This window comes from Oryx dammah, unplaced genomic scaffold (genome assembly GCF_014754425.2).
Source record: "Oryx dammah isolate SB20612 unplaced genomic scaffold, SCBI_Odam_1.1 HiC_scaffold_25, whole genome shotgun sequence".
Classification (NCBI taxonomy): domain Eukaryota; kingdom Metazoa; phylum Chordata; class Mammalia; order Artiodactyla; family Bovidae; genus Oryx; species Oryx dammah.
Genome location: NW_024070209.1, coordinates 61888535 through 61902218, shown reverse-complemented (window position 1 = coordinate 61902218; position 13684 = coordinate 61888535). Strand labels below are relative to the sequence as shown.

General features: G+C 43.3%; 1 non-coding gene across 1 annotated transcript; it reads right to left on the bottom strand.

Annotated features, from left to right (window-relative positions):
• Positions 1–405: 405 nt before the first annotated feature.
• TRNAW-CCA lies at positions 406–477 on the bottom strand. Its single transcript has one exon. It is a non-coding gene; the product is annotated as a tRNA-Trp (tRNA).
• Between the last annotated feature and the right edge of the window lie 13207 nt (positions 478–13684).

Below are 13684 nucleotides of genomic sequence, written 5' to 3'. Positions count from 1 at the left end.
AGCCACCTTCAATCCTTTCCTTGAAGTCATCAGGATACAAATCCTAAATAAACATGAACAAGACTTTCATTTGTTCATTCCTTCAAAAATATTTATTGATCACCTTCTACATGCCCAGCATTTTGCAAGTCTCTCCCCAGAGAGGAGCTGGCACTACCAACTGTCCTCTCTCCTCTTGGGACTTGAGCCAAGCTGTAGCGAGAGAAACAATGGTGAGCAAACAGATCTTCTCTTCCTTCAGAGTTCACAGGGCACCAGGTTTGCATGCAGGAGGTGAGGTGAAGTCGCTCAGTCATGTCCGACTCTTTGCGACCCCATGGACTGTAACCTACTAGGCTTCTCCTTCCATGGGATTCTCCAGGCAAGAATACTGGACTGGATTGCCATTTCCTTCTCCAAGGGATCTTCCCGACCCAGGGATCGAACCTGGGTCTCCCGCGTTGGAGGCAGACGCTTTAACCTCTGAGCCATCCGGGAAGCTGCATGCAGGAGGAGGGGCAATAAAAACTCAGGGCCCAGGGCAAGAACCTGAGAATAAAAGTTAAGAGACAATGGAGTTATGGAAACTACGGGAAGTGAGTTTCCAAAGAAAGGGTAGCCCTGTTGCAAAGAGATCAAGAAGACAAGAGATGTGGCCACCAAGCGGCAAGAAGGTAAAAAGGTCGTTAGCAGATTCGCTGGAAGATTGGATAGGAGGTAAAGAAGTACAAACAGCATGTGGAGACAACTCCTTCAAGGAGTTTGGCTGTGGCAGAGAGAAGTAGGGTGGCTGTTGGAGGAGGATGTGATGGCTGCACTCTGAGTGAGCTCAGCCCCAACAGGGAAGATCATCTTGGTCCCTTAAGTGATGACTTGGATTTCTGTTGAATTCTAAGTCTCCTTATATTTAGGGTCAATGCAAATTTCCCAGAAAAGAGAGGGCCCCAGGATGCCAGGGCTATCAGGTCAAGGAGACAAGGAAGGGAGCTGGCACCGTAAACTGCTGCCTGGTTGGTTGTCTTCTCTTCTCTGAAATATCACAGTGGATGTAGCTAGTATTGTCCTCAAGTACCCAGGATCCCAGGAGCACCTAAGGACTCTGTTCTCAATGCCAGAATCAGGTGTGCTTGGCTACCAATCCACAGGTGGCCTCCATCCCAGCCTTCCAAAATCTGCACAATCAGCTCTTCCACCCAGCAGAGGAAGAGGGCTGCCAATAAGGCCCATGAGCACAGAAAACGCTATCGCACTTTTGCAACCGGAGTTCAAGTCCCACCTGGCTCTACACTGGTTGCTTTCTCTATTTACCCTGAATTAGCTTGATTCATCTTAAGGATGGCTCTATTGACTTAGGAAAGCAGCCTGAGTTTTAGTTTTAATGTTGTGAGCCTAAGAAAGGAGCCAGATATCTTCAAGGCAGACAGTGGGGCCACATGAAGCTTTTCCAAATTTACTTTCCCAACTGAGGAAAGAAAGGTGGTATCTTTCTCCAAAATCACAGAGACTCCATATGTAAGGACATGACATTTCACCTACTCTTCTTTTTCTATCATGCACTTAACTTGTACATCATAACAACATTCGATCAAGTGTCTCCTAGTTTACAAGGAGATTTTTGCAGTTATTGTATTCCTTTCTTTGTCTTGGCTGCCAGGAGGATCATGTTTTGGTTTTATTTTCAGATACAGCAAACCTCTTGACTTTTTTGGTTGGCCTATTCATTTAATCACTTGCTTAGGCTCTTTTTACTTTGCTCATATTTTATTTAGTTTCTCAGTTCAGTTCAGTCACTTAGTCGTGTCTGACTCTTTACGACCCCACAGACTGCAGCATGCCAGGCTTCCCTGTCCATCATCAGTTCCCATAGTTTGCTCAAACTCATGTCCATCAAGTCGGTGATGCCATCCAACCATCCCATCCTCTGTTGTCCCCTTCTCCTCCTGCTTTCAACCTTCCCCAGCAGCAGGGTCTTTTCCTATGAGTCAGTTCTTCACATCAGGTGGCCAACGTATTGGAACCTCAGCTTCATAATCAGTCCTTCTAATGAATATTCAGGACTTATTTCCTTTAGGATTGACTGGTTTGATCTTTTTGCAGTCTGAGGGACTCTCAAGAGTCTTCTCCAACACCACAGTTCAAAAGCATTTATTCTTCAGCCCTCAGCATTCTTTATGGTCCAACTCTCACATCCATACATGACTACTGGAAAAACCATGGCTTTGACTAGACAGACCTTTGTTGGCAAAGGTCTCTGTTTTTTAATATGCTGTCTAGGTTGGTCATAGCTTTTCTTCCAAGGAGAAAGCATCTTTTAATTTCATGGCTGCAGTCACCATCTGCAGTGATTTTGTAGACTAAGAAAGGAAAGTCTGTCACTGTTTCCATTGTTTTCCCATCTATTTGGAAGGACTGATGCTGAAGCTGCAGCCCCAATACTTTGGCCACCTGATGTGAAGAGCCAACTCATTGGAAAAGACCCTGATGCTGGGAAAGATTGTTGGCAAAAGGAGAAGGGGGTGACAGAAGATGAGATGGTTAGATAGCATCACTGACTCAGTGGACATGAATTTGAGCAAACTTGGGGAGTTAGCGGAAAACTGAGGAGCCTGGCATAATGCAGCCCATGGGGTCACAAAGAGTCAGACATAACTTAGCAGCTCAACAAAAAAGTTAACCTGTGATCAGAGATAAACTTGCTATTTCACTGAAGACTTCAGACATTCAGGCAGGGGTGTGTGTGTGTGTAACAAGACACAGCATGGCATAATCATTAAGAATGTGAGCCTTGAAGCAGACCAGGTGCTGCCTACTCAGTTGCTCAGTAGGGTCTGACTCTTTGCAGTGCCATGGACTATAGTACACCAGGTTCCTCTGTCTATGGGATTTTACCAGCAAGAATACTGTAATGGGTTGCCATCTCCTTCTGCAGAATGATCTTCCTGAACCAGGGATCGAACCCATGTGTCCCGTGGCTCCAGCACTGGCCTGCGAATTCTTTGCCACTGAGCCACCTGTGAAGATAGACTGCCAGGGTTCAAATCCCAAATCTACCACTTACCAGATGAATGACTTAAAGCAAGTTCCTTCACTCTGCACCCTTCAGCTTTAATTATGAGTCAAAATGTTTACCTTGTAATGTGATTGTGAGGATAAAGCGGTAATACATTTAGTATATGTAAAGTGCTTAGAACAGGTGCTCAGTTAATGTTAACGGTTATTGTTAATGTGAGGCAGGTAGGGAGGTGATGCCAACAATCTAGGTCTTTCATCCTGGCACCTTAGCCAAGCTGTTGAGCAGAGAGAGGGGGCTGGGCAGAGTGCTAAATGACTTAGAAATCACCCTGCCCTGCTCGGCAAGTCTGTTTCCTGGTGAAGACACACTCTCTTCCTAATCTCCCTGCTTTTTATTGGTTGGACCAAGAAACTCCAGAGGGAGCTGTGTCTATTCCTCAGTTCAATCCATCTTTTGAGCTTTTAATTCCAATGGTTTAATTTTTTTAATTCTTAGACTTTCAGTTTGGTTCTTTGTGATTATCAGTCGAGCCAGTTTTTATTATTATAAAGATACATGTGCTCATTGTTGAAACAGGCAAATAGGGACCCTGTGTTCTCTTCCCCAGAGAAGTCATTTTCAGCTCTTTCAGTTGATTGTTTGGGGTTTACTGCTCCATCTCTAAATAACACGTTTGTGTTATTGTTTCTTGTCTGCTTATTTGTTTTGGTGGTCAGAATCATAGTGCAATCCCACTAGAAAACAAAGGTTTAGTTCTCTTGCACCGTTTATCCATTCATCCACTGAGGGGCCTTTAGTGTTTCCATATGTTGGCTACCTAAATAATGCACATAGGGGTGCATACATCTTTTCTAATTCGTGTTTTTATTCTCTTTGGATAAATATCCAGGAGTGGAACTTGCTGGATCATATTTTTAATTTTTTGAGGAACCTCTGTACTGTTTACCATAATGCCTGTGCCAAATTACATTCCTACCAACAGTGCCTGAGGGTTCTCTTTTCTCCGCATTCTCACCAATACTTGTGATTTGTTGTCTTTTTGATGATAATCATTTTGACAGGTGTTAGGTGATATCTCATTGTGGTTTTGATTTGTGTTTTCCTTATGATTAGTGTTATTGAGCATCTTCTCATGTATCTTCTGGCCATCTGAGTGTCTTCTTTAGAAAACGTCTATTCAGATCCTCTGCTCATTTTTAAATTGGGTTGTTATGTGGCTCAGTTGATAAAGAGTCTGCCTGCAATGCAGGAGATCTGGGTTTGATCCTTGGGTCAGGAAGATCCCCTGGAGAAGGAAACAGCAACCCACTCCAGTATTCTTGCCTGGGAAATCCCATGGACAGAGAAGTCCATGGGGTCACAAAGAGTCAGACACAACTGAGTGAGTAACTTTCAACTGATGTCCAGTTGCATAATTTCTTTGTATATTTTAGATATTAGCCCTTTGTCAGATACATTGTTTGCAAATATTCTCTCCTATTCAGTAGCGTGTCTTTTCATTTTGTTGATAGTTTCCTTCACTGTGTAAAAAGCTTTTTAGTTTGATGTAGTCACATTTGTTTCTTTTTGCTTTTGTTTTCGTTGCCTGAGGAAATAGATCCAAAAAGAGTATTGCTAAGACCGATGTCAAAGAGCATACCTGTGTTTTCTTCCGGAAGTTTTATGGTTTCAGGTCTTACATTTAAGACTTTATAATCTATTTTGAATGTATGTGTCCTGACTTCTTTTTGATCATCCCATTCCTTTCTCTACTTATTTGTAACGCTTGCTCTGTTATGAATCAAGTTGTTCTCATGTAGTGAGTTTATTTCTAAGCTCTTTTCCATTCTAGAAATGGTTTCTTTGTTTATCCCCTCCCCATCAATTCTCCCCTCCTCCAAGTCTTCATTGCTAGAGTTTTACAGTCAGTTTTTGCCACCTGATGAGGCAAGTCCTCTTCCTTCTTCAACTTCTGCTTCTTTAGAATTTCCTCTCCTCTTTCTGGCCCTTTGCCCTTCCACATATATTTTAGAAGCAGCTGGGCTTTTTCTGCAGAATATCCACAAAATATTCCCAAGTTTACAGATAAACTTGGCCAAATTGTTCTTCTTGATAGTGAATATTCTTATCCTTGAACCTGATTTATTTTTCATCTTGAAGCCTTTTAAATTTATCTTTTCATGAACTCATATTTTTACATCAAGGTCAAGACAGGTTTTTAATGTTAGTATCAAAGCTTGGGTTTCCACATTCTGCAGATAATATGAGATTAGATCTCACTTTATACACAGTACAACTCCCATTCACCTCTGACTTTGAGTTCTCTTTTTCCTTCTGCAACTTTGTGATTTTCCTTTCTGGCTTCATGTCTACTTATATATTACAAGCACTTTGATTATATTGTATCCAGAAGTTCTCAAATGTTTGGATTGAGTCAAGAGGTCCCCTTTGTGTGTTTATCATGTTTAGCTAAAGTCCTCCCTAACTGTTTCTCAATTTCACAAATGAAGCAGAGCTTTGGAAAGTCTGTGATAAGATTTTATGACTTTCTATCATTGGCCATGTCTGTCTGGACTAATTATTTGGGGCTTCCTCATTTGCATGAATTATCAACAAGGGCACATATACTTCTTCAACATTCTTATGACTTTAAAAAGCATTTAATAATAGTAGAAATAGATTTATTAAGAGCTAAGTTTGCACATATTTTATTAGTCATTTCCTTCAAGGATGGAAAAATTCAGAAACATCTATGGTAATAGCCAATAGCAGAACTTTTCTGGACTGCAGATCACAGGTCTTCATCCTCTCCTATCTTTCCCCTTCTCAAAGTAAACAAAAATGCTCATTAACCCCAGAGGCTATCAGACAAATACCCACCGAGCTGACCTTGCTTGACTCCTGTTAGAAACACTGCATACCATTAGAAATAATTTACAGTGTTATGACCCCAGCCAGCAACTACAATGTCAGTTTTCAACAAACTCTTGCTGAGTAAGAAAACAGAAGATTCAACCACATTGGTAAGAAAGTCAGATGTTCTATTTATAGGCTATGGGCTTGTGTTGCCGGCTGCCTTCTGCAGAAAAATCCCAAACAAACATACTTCCTCCTCTGAGATGATCACACTCTACAGACACACACTCTCTTCCCAGTACAGTCAAGTGAAATAGCTCATAGAGTTGGGGAAGTTCTGTAACAGAGAAAGGTAAGCAGAGGATATTTCACAAAGAATTTAAAGCACTGTGCTATCTTGAAAGGAACAGGAAACAAAGAAATTAAAGAGATCTCTGTTTTTCAATGGACTTGAGCTAATTTCTGCTCTATAGGTCTAGATCTTCATTTGGTATCAGAATGAATGGGATTTTGAGAGTGTTCGTAGCTCTTAGAATAAAAATATGGCAAAAGAGTCTAAGTGCTAAGTGTTAGTCACTCAGCTGTGTCCGACTCTTTGCAACCTCATGGACTGTAGCCTGCCAGGCTCCTCTGTCCATGTAATTCTCCAGGCAAGAAAACTGAAGTGGGTAGCCATTCCCTTCTCCAGGGGATATTCCTGATCCAGGGATTGAACTCAGATCTGTTGCCTTGCAGGCAGATTCTTTACCATCTTAGTTACCAGGGGTTTCCCCAAATTGTCCTAAATCCCGTGATAAGATAACAAATCCTGTTCAAAAATAGTGAAGATAATGGAGTAAAAATGTGAATTAAGAGGAAAATGGCCTCTTTGGAGGGAGATTACCCGGTGTTGGGCTTCCCTGGTGGCTCAGAGGTTAAAGCATCTGCCTGCAATGCAGGAGACCTGGGTTCGATCCCTGGGTTGGGAAGATCCCCTGGAGAAGGAAATGGCAATCCACTCCAGTACTCTTGCCTGGAGAATCCCATGGGCGGAGGAGCCTGGTGGGCTACAGTCCACGGGGTCGCAAAGAGTTGGACATGACTGAGCGACTTCACTTTGGAGGAGTAGATGCTGAAGCAGCCCTGTCTGGCATCCCCTCCCTTCTGGGAAAGAAGATAATCTCTGAGCCCGAGAAGAGAAGGGTGGTTTGGGCTCCAGGAGTCTTAGGGGCATTCAGGTAATAGAGCCCCTGCTTCTTTGCAGTCACCCAGAGAGATGTCTCGGTGCAGAATAGCTAGGAGGTAAACTGAAGGGCTGGGCAGGTGAGGGCCCCAGGTGCCAGGGGCTGGGACTTTCAGTCCCTGCAAACACTGTGAACCTAAGCACAGGGTGGAGACAGCAGCAAGGCCCCCTCTGAGCGCTCGGACCATGAGCACAGCAGCGAGTGACCAATGTGGGTTGAGGGCCAGAGAGCCTTCTGGACACTTCTGCTCCATGTGAGTTTCCTCAGACTTCTCATGACTTGAGAATATTCCAACCCCGATAATAAATAAGATGTACAAAGTAGAGGCTCAGGATAAGGTGCAATTTGATTTAGAAAGTAATCGAATAATTCTGTGCCTATGTGTGGTGTTTGAAAACACCACATACCTCGCACCAAAGCCACTTTTTTTCCTTTGCGCTTAGATGCCAGGCATGGAGAGAAATACTCACATGCCTAACTCTTACAAAAATCATTTCAATTTATATATTACTGTCAATTTAGACATGGCTTTGAAGAGGAGTAATATCTGATACCCCACATCCTAGAGGGCAAAAGTATTTAAACTTGAAAACAAGGCAGTGTGTGGATTTTGTTCTGTAAGTAACATACCATATGTAATATAAATCACATTTCTACCTGGTCTTCATGCAAAAACTGCCAGCTTTCCATTAAGATAAAATATAAAAATGAAGAAAATCAATGAGTACTCTCTTAAGAGAGGGTGAACAAGAGTCAGAATCCTGGGTTTTGGAATGACTGACCTGCTCAGAAAATGAGTGTTTAGATCCATGACCATGCACTGGCGGCAAGCCCGCCCCGCCCCCTGGCCCCCCCCCCCCGCCCCTCCCCCCGAAACAGTCCAGTCCTGGATTCTCCCCACTTAACAGATGAGGGAAATGAGTTGCAGAGAGGTTAAATACCTGCCGAAAGTCACACCGCTGATAATGAAAGAGACAGGAACTGAACTCAAATTCATCTGATTTCAAAGTCTCTGAAATTTTATAGTTGAAGTCAATTTTTCCCTTTCCTGATCTCTCCATGATGTTTTGATAACCTTCCTTAAGATCTGACCACTTTAGGGACTTCCCTGGAGGTCCAGTGGTTAAGACTCTGTGCTTCCAATGCAGCAGGCATGGGTTCGATCCTTGGTCAGGGAACTAAGATCCCACATGCCTCATAGCCAAAAAAAAAAAAAAGAGAGAGAGAGAGATTTGACCACTTTCTTTATTCATTCTCCGTCAGGAAAAAGAACTGCATCTTGGCTACCTGCACTGACATTCCAGACTGGAAGCAAGAGAAATAATCACAGAAGCAACACTGATATGCCCAGTTTTCGTTCTTTCTTTCTGGAAGGAAGGTGGTGTTGGAGGCACACAGAACTGCTCTGTCTTTAGCTTACTGCTCTCAAAATGCAATTTCAGAGCTGCTTCCATCCTCCCTCCTCCCCCCCGAACCAGCCAGACGTCCTCCCGCCCACCCGCCATGTGCCGGCCATGTGCAGTCAAGCTGCCTGGCCCTAGCACCTCTGCAGGGTGGCAACAGCTCAGGCCTATGAGTAATCAGCTGCAGAAACCTCACTGCTCACCAGCATCCCTTCATCTCGAGCTAGAAATAGCCCTGGAGTTTCCATGTACCATAAAGAGCAGAATAAGTGTGGGTGTGGGTAATCTTTTTTTTTTTTTTTTAAGCTATTTGGTACCAAACTGCTTTTCTTTAAGCTGTGTACATAAGTTCTCTGCAGGGTCATAGAGTCTATCCACATCTGGGGAAAGGATGACCTATGCTGCCAGCCAGACCTGGGTCAGCAGCTTAGCAGCCCCTCTGTCAGCCCTCCCAGCCCCCTGCATCTACCTTCAGGGAAGCAGGTTGCTCGTCTCCTCTTGCTAACATCTTTGGTTTTAAGACGTCCTGTCACAAATCTTCCTGCTCTACTAGGAGACAGCCTTTATCACCGTGAGGACGAGGTGTGCTGGAGTGGGGATAAGGGAGTGGGGGGGAATCGGTGGTTCAGAGCGAGGCCATCAGAGTGGGCAAGGCTCCACTCTCCGCTTTCTGATTGAATATCAATGCAGGTTCCTTCCACACCCTTCTTCATTACTCTTATTCTTCCTAAGAGAACGAGGACTCCTCTATGGGCTACCACCTCCTTGGGACTCCTTTGACACAGCCTCTCATTAATGTTCATTGCCAGGAAAAAGAGCTGGGCTTGGTTTCAACCCCTACTTACCCCTTGTCTGGGTGCCTTATGGAGTGTGCAACCTGCCCAACTCTGTGAGGCATCCCTTGTCTTCTTTGCCCACCCCCTCTTATCAGTCTGGGGATGGGCATTTCCCACATCCACTTCTGCTTTCCACAGTCCATTTCCTCAAGGTCAAAGAATCAGCTGCATTCTGTGAACCCACTCTCTTGACCAGTTTTAATCTGAGAGCTACCAAGAAAGGAAGAGTCCCTAGATGCCAAGGATCTGCATTACAAGGCAGGATTTTTGTTACCAAGTTGTTAGCTCAGGCACTTGTCACAGAGTTTGTAATTTTCAAACACTGTGGGACATTAGTCACCTAGCTTTCAAAATGTATTATTGCCTGATTCTCCTATAAAATCTCCTTTTACGTGGTAGGATATAATAAAGGCTAAATAAAAACCAAGGAAAGACAATTCTAAGTCTTGAATCAACTGAAAGCCCTTTTTCACCAAATACGTATCAAGTGCCCATTGTGTGCCAGGAACTCTGCCAGGTGCTAGGTTACAACAGTGAACAAAATGACATGATTCTGCCCTTATAAAACTGACATAATGGGGAAGAGAGAGATTAAACAAAGAATCCTACAAATACACATCATTACAAGCTATAAAAGGTCTGTGAATGAACAGTATGTACTGCCCTTGAGAACAGAGAGTATGTCTTATTTGTCTTGGTATTGCCAAAGCCTGTTACTTAGTAGGTGCTAAATGAATAGTTATAGAATCAATGGATGGATGGGTGACTATAGGAAAGAATGAATGATTGCGTAGCATAAGAATCATGAAAAAGTACATCATTAATAACAGGTTGTGAGGATTGAGAGCCATTACTACAGGGCAATTTTCTCACCACTAATTAAACTTTCATTGTAATCTGAGATGATCAAATCTCTCTGCAGGTCAGTTGTCCATTAGAAAGGTACATAGAGTCCCAGGCACACAGACCTCACCAGACCTTGTTTGTTACTCTCTGAAATTCTTTTACTAAATGTACATTTCTGGAAACCAAGTAATTTAAATAGTCCTTCAGTAAGGACAGGCAAAATTTGCTGTAGGCAAAACCTGTTGCTTCTCCATTCTCTCTGTAGGCTACCTTTCACTACAGGCTCTTGTTAGTATTACATTGAATCTATAGATTGAATTGGGAAGCGCTGACATAGTGACAATATTGAGTCTTCCTATTCATGAACATGAAAGTGAAAATTGCTTAGTCGTGTTGGACTCTTTGTGACCCCATGGATTATACTGTTCGTGGCAGTCCATGGAATTATCCAGCCAGAATACTGGAGTGGGTAGCCTATCCCTTCTCCAGAGGATCTTCCTGGCCCAGGAAACAAACCGGGGTCTCTTGCATTGCAAGCGGATTCTTTACCAACTTAGCTATAACTATTCATGAACATAGAATATCTATTTATTTAGTTCTTCTTTGATATCATTCATCAGAGTTTTTGTGTATAGATTTTGTGTTTTTTTGTGAGGTTTATACTTAAGTATGGGCTTCCCTGATGGCTCAGATGGTAGAGAATCTGCTTGCAATGAAGGAGACCCAGGTCTCTAGATCTAGACCCAGGATCTAGAATATCCCCTGGAGAAAGGAATGGCAACCCACTCCAGTATCCTCGCCCAGAGAATCCCATGGACAGAGGAGCCTGGTGGGGTTGCAAAATCAGACATGACTGAGTGACTAAGCATGTACAGTCACACACATACTTAAGCATATCTTTTGAGGGTGCTAACATAAATGTAAATTGTTTTTAACTTCAAATTCTACTTGATCATTGCTAATATACAGGAAAACAATTGACTTGTGCATATCAACTTTGTATCCTGCCAGCTTCCTATAATCACTTATTAGTTCCAGGAATTTTTTAGATTTTCTACATAAATGCTCATGTTATCTGTGAACAGATAGTTTCATATCTTCTTTCCTAATCATTATACCTTTTATTTCCTTTTCTTGCATTATTGTATTTGCAAGGACTTCCAGTATGATGTTAAAAATTGTGGTATGAGAGGACGTCCTTGTACCTTGCCTTGTACCTGATCTTAGTGGAAAGCATCTATTTCTCATCATTTAAGCATGAGGTTAACTGTAGAACTTTTGTATTAATAGATAGTATTTATCAAGTTGAGGAAGTTGTAGCCTTTTTAACACACCATCTTTTTTCTACCTTTAGTTATAGTTATTTATGTTAGCACCTTCCTCCTTTTGGCTTCAGGTATTCTCACTGGGTCTAGTGCAAGGGCTGGTTCCTCCCTATTTTTGGCATTTAAAGACCTGAGTACATTCTTGGGGAGTACACCCCATAAATAAGAAGCTCTGGAGTACCCTGCTGAATCATGGAGTCCTTTGGGACAGTCCCTTACGGGGCTGGCCTCCAGAAGGTAAGATGTGTGGGAACACTTCAATTGCTGAGGATGTAGGGGACAACTGAATGGGGTAGAGGAGTTCCTCCCAGACTTCCAACCTCTATGGACAACATATGAATTGGAAGATGCACAACTTGAATTTAAAATAAAGGACTACTTTGAACATCCTGTGCCTGGCCAACTAAAATAAACCATGAAACCCATCTCTTTCTGTTATAGTCTGTAGTCAGATTTGTCCTGTTCCCCTAGAAAAAGGGTGAAAGTCCCAGGGATAGGGGCAAGGAAGAGGGAAGAGACACAGTCAGTTTTGCTATTCACAGAGTCAGGGCTGACAACCTGCACTGCTGCACAAAGTGTGGCCCACTAGAGCCAGTTACCAAATGACTGCTGTATCAGGGTGGGTGGCTGCTGTGTGCTGAACCTTGGCCACAGAGTGGGTGCCATATAGGTTATAGAAGGTCGAAAGCCGCTTCACACCTCTCTCTCCCTCTGCAGCAGCCACCCAGGCCTTCCGTCCCCCGATATGACATGATCCATCCCACAGCCCAGACTTTGCACATGATACCCTTTCCTCCTCCATCTCCCTTTCCTCTTTACCTAGGTAACACCCACTGCTGTCTTAGATTGTAGCTTAAATATTGCTCCTTGGGCAAGGCTCCCCTCTGACAGACATCCACAGCACTGTGCCCTCTCCTCCCCAGCACATAATACTGTACATATTTTACATTTGTTTCATCACTGTTTCCAGAAAGCGAAGTTCTCCACAGGCAGTGACAGGTCTGTTTTGGTTCACAAGGCAGTTTCTGTCTAGCACAGTGCCGGGCACCTCAGAGACTCATAGTAAATATTTGCAGAGAGTCTACATACTTGACCTGGTGGCTGGGAGGCTAAGTAGGCAGCCAGTATTGGATGGTGGAGAAGCTGATGCCAAGAGGGGAGTGAAACAAGTGTTTGTCATTCAGCAGCATCCAACTCCGCGAATCCGTGAACTGTAGCTTGCCAGGTTCCTCTGTCCATGGAATTCTCCAGGCAAGAATACTGGAGTGGGTTGCCATTTCCTTCTCCACGGGATCTTCCCAATCGAGAGACTGTACCTGGGTCTCCTGCACTGAAGGCAGATTCTTTACCTTCTGAACTTCCAGGGAAGCCCAAGAGGGGCGTGAGTGTACAGAACCAAAATCCAAGGCAGAGTGTGGGAGACTGTGGAGCAGGGTCAGAACCCAGAGATGAGGGGCTTATGTTTAGTAAAACATAGAGGAGTCCCAAGGCAGCTCTGGGGAGGCAAAGAACAAATGAAGAGGATCAAACTGACAACGATCAAAGTGGGGAAGAACAAGTTAAGCAGGCAAGTGGGAGGGGTCAGCCACCAGAGGCTACTGCCCAGGGTAGGTTTCTGCATGCCTAGGTGGGCAGACCGCATTTAATGGGCAAATGTTATAGAGCAGGTAGGATGTAATTAGAGACTATCTAGAGCAGTTCTCAATCCTGGCTGCACACTTGAATCTCTGGGGGTATTTTCTAAGATAAAGACCCAGGTCCTATGTCCAGAAATTCTGACTTTTGTTTTTATCTAAAAGGAAAGAGAAGCTATTGAAGATTTTAAAGGTGTGTGAGTCTGTGTGTGTGTATGTTTATTTGGAAAACATGCAATCATGTTTACTGGGCAAATCAGCTAGAAAGTTACTAGGCATGTGACTCAAGAATAGGTATTTTTTAAATACCAAAATACCAGGTATTTTTCAAAAACCCCAAACAACACAAATATAATGTGTTTTCCCAGATGGGATTCTAGAATAGAAAAATGATATTATATTGAAACTAAATAAATCTAAACAATGCATGGACTTCAGTTGGTAATAACATATCAGTATTTGTTATGACAGGCTTCCCAGGTAATTCAGTGGTAAAGAATCCACTTGCCAATGCAGGGGATGTGGGTTCCATTCCTGGTTGGGAAGATCTCCTGGAGAAGAAATGGCAACCCACTTCCGTATACTTGCCT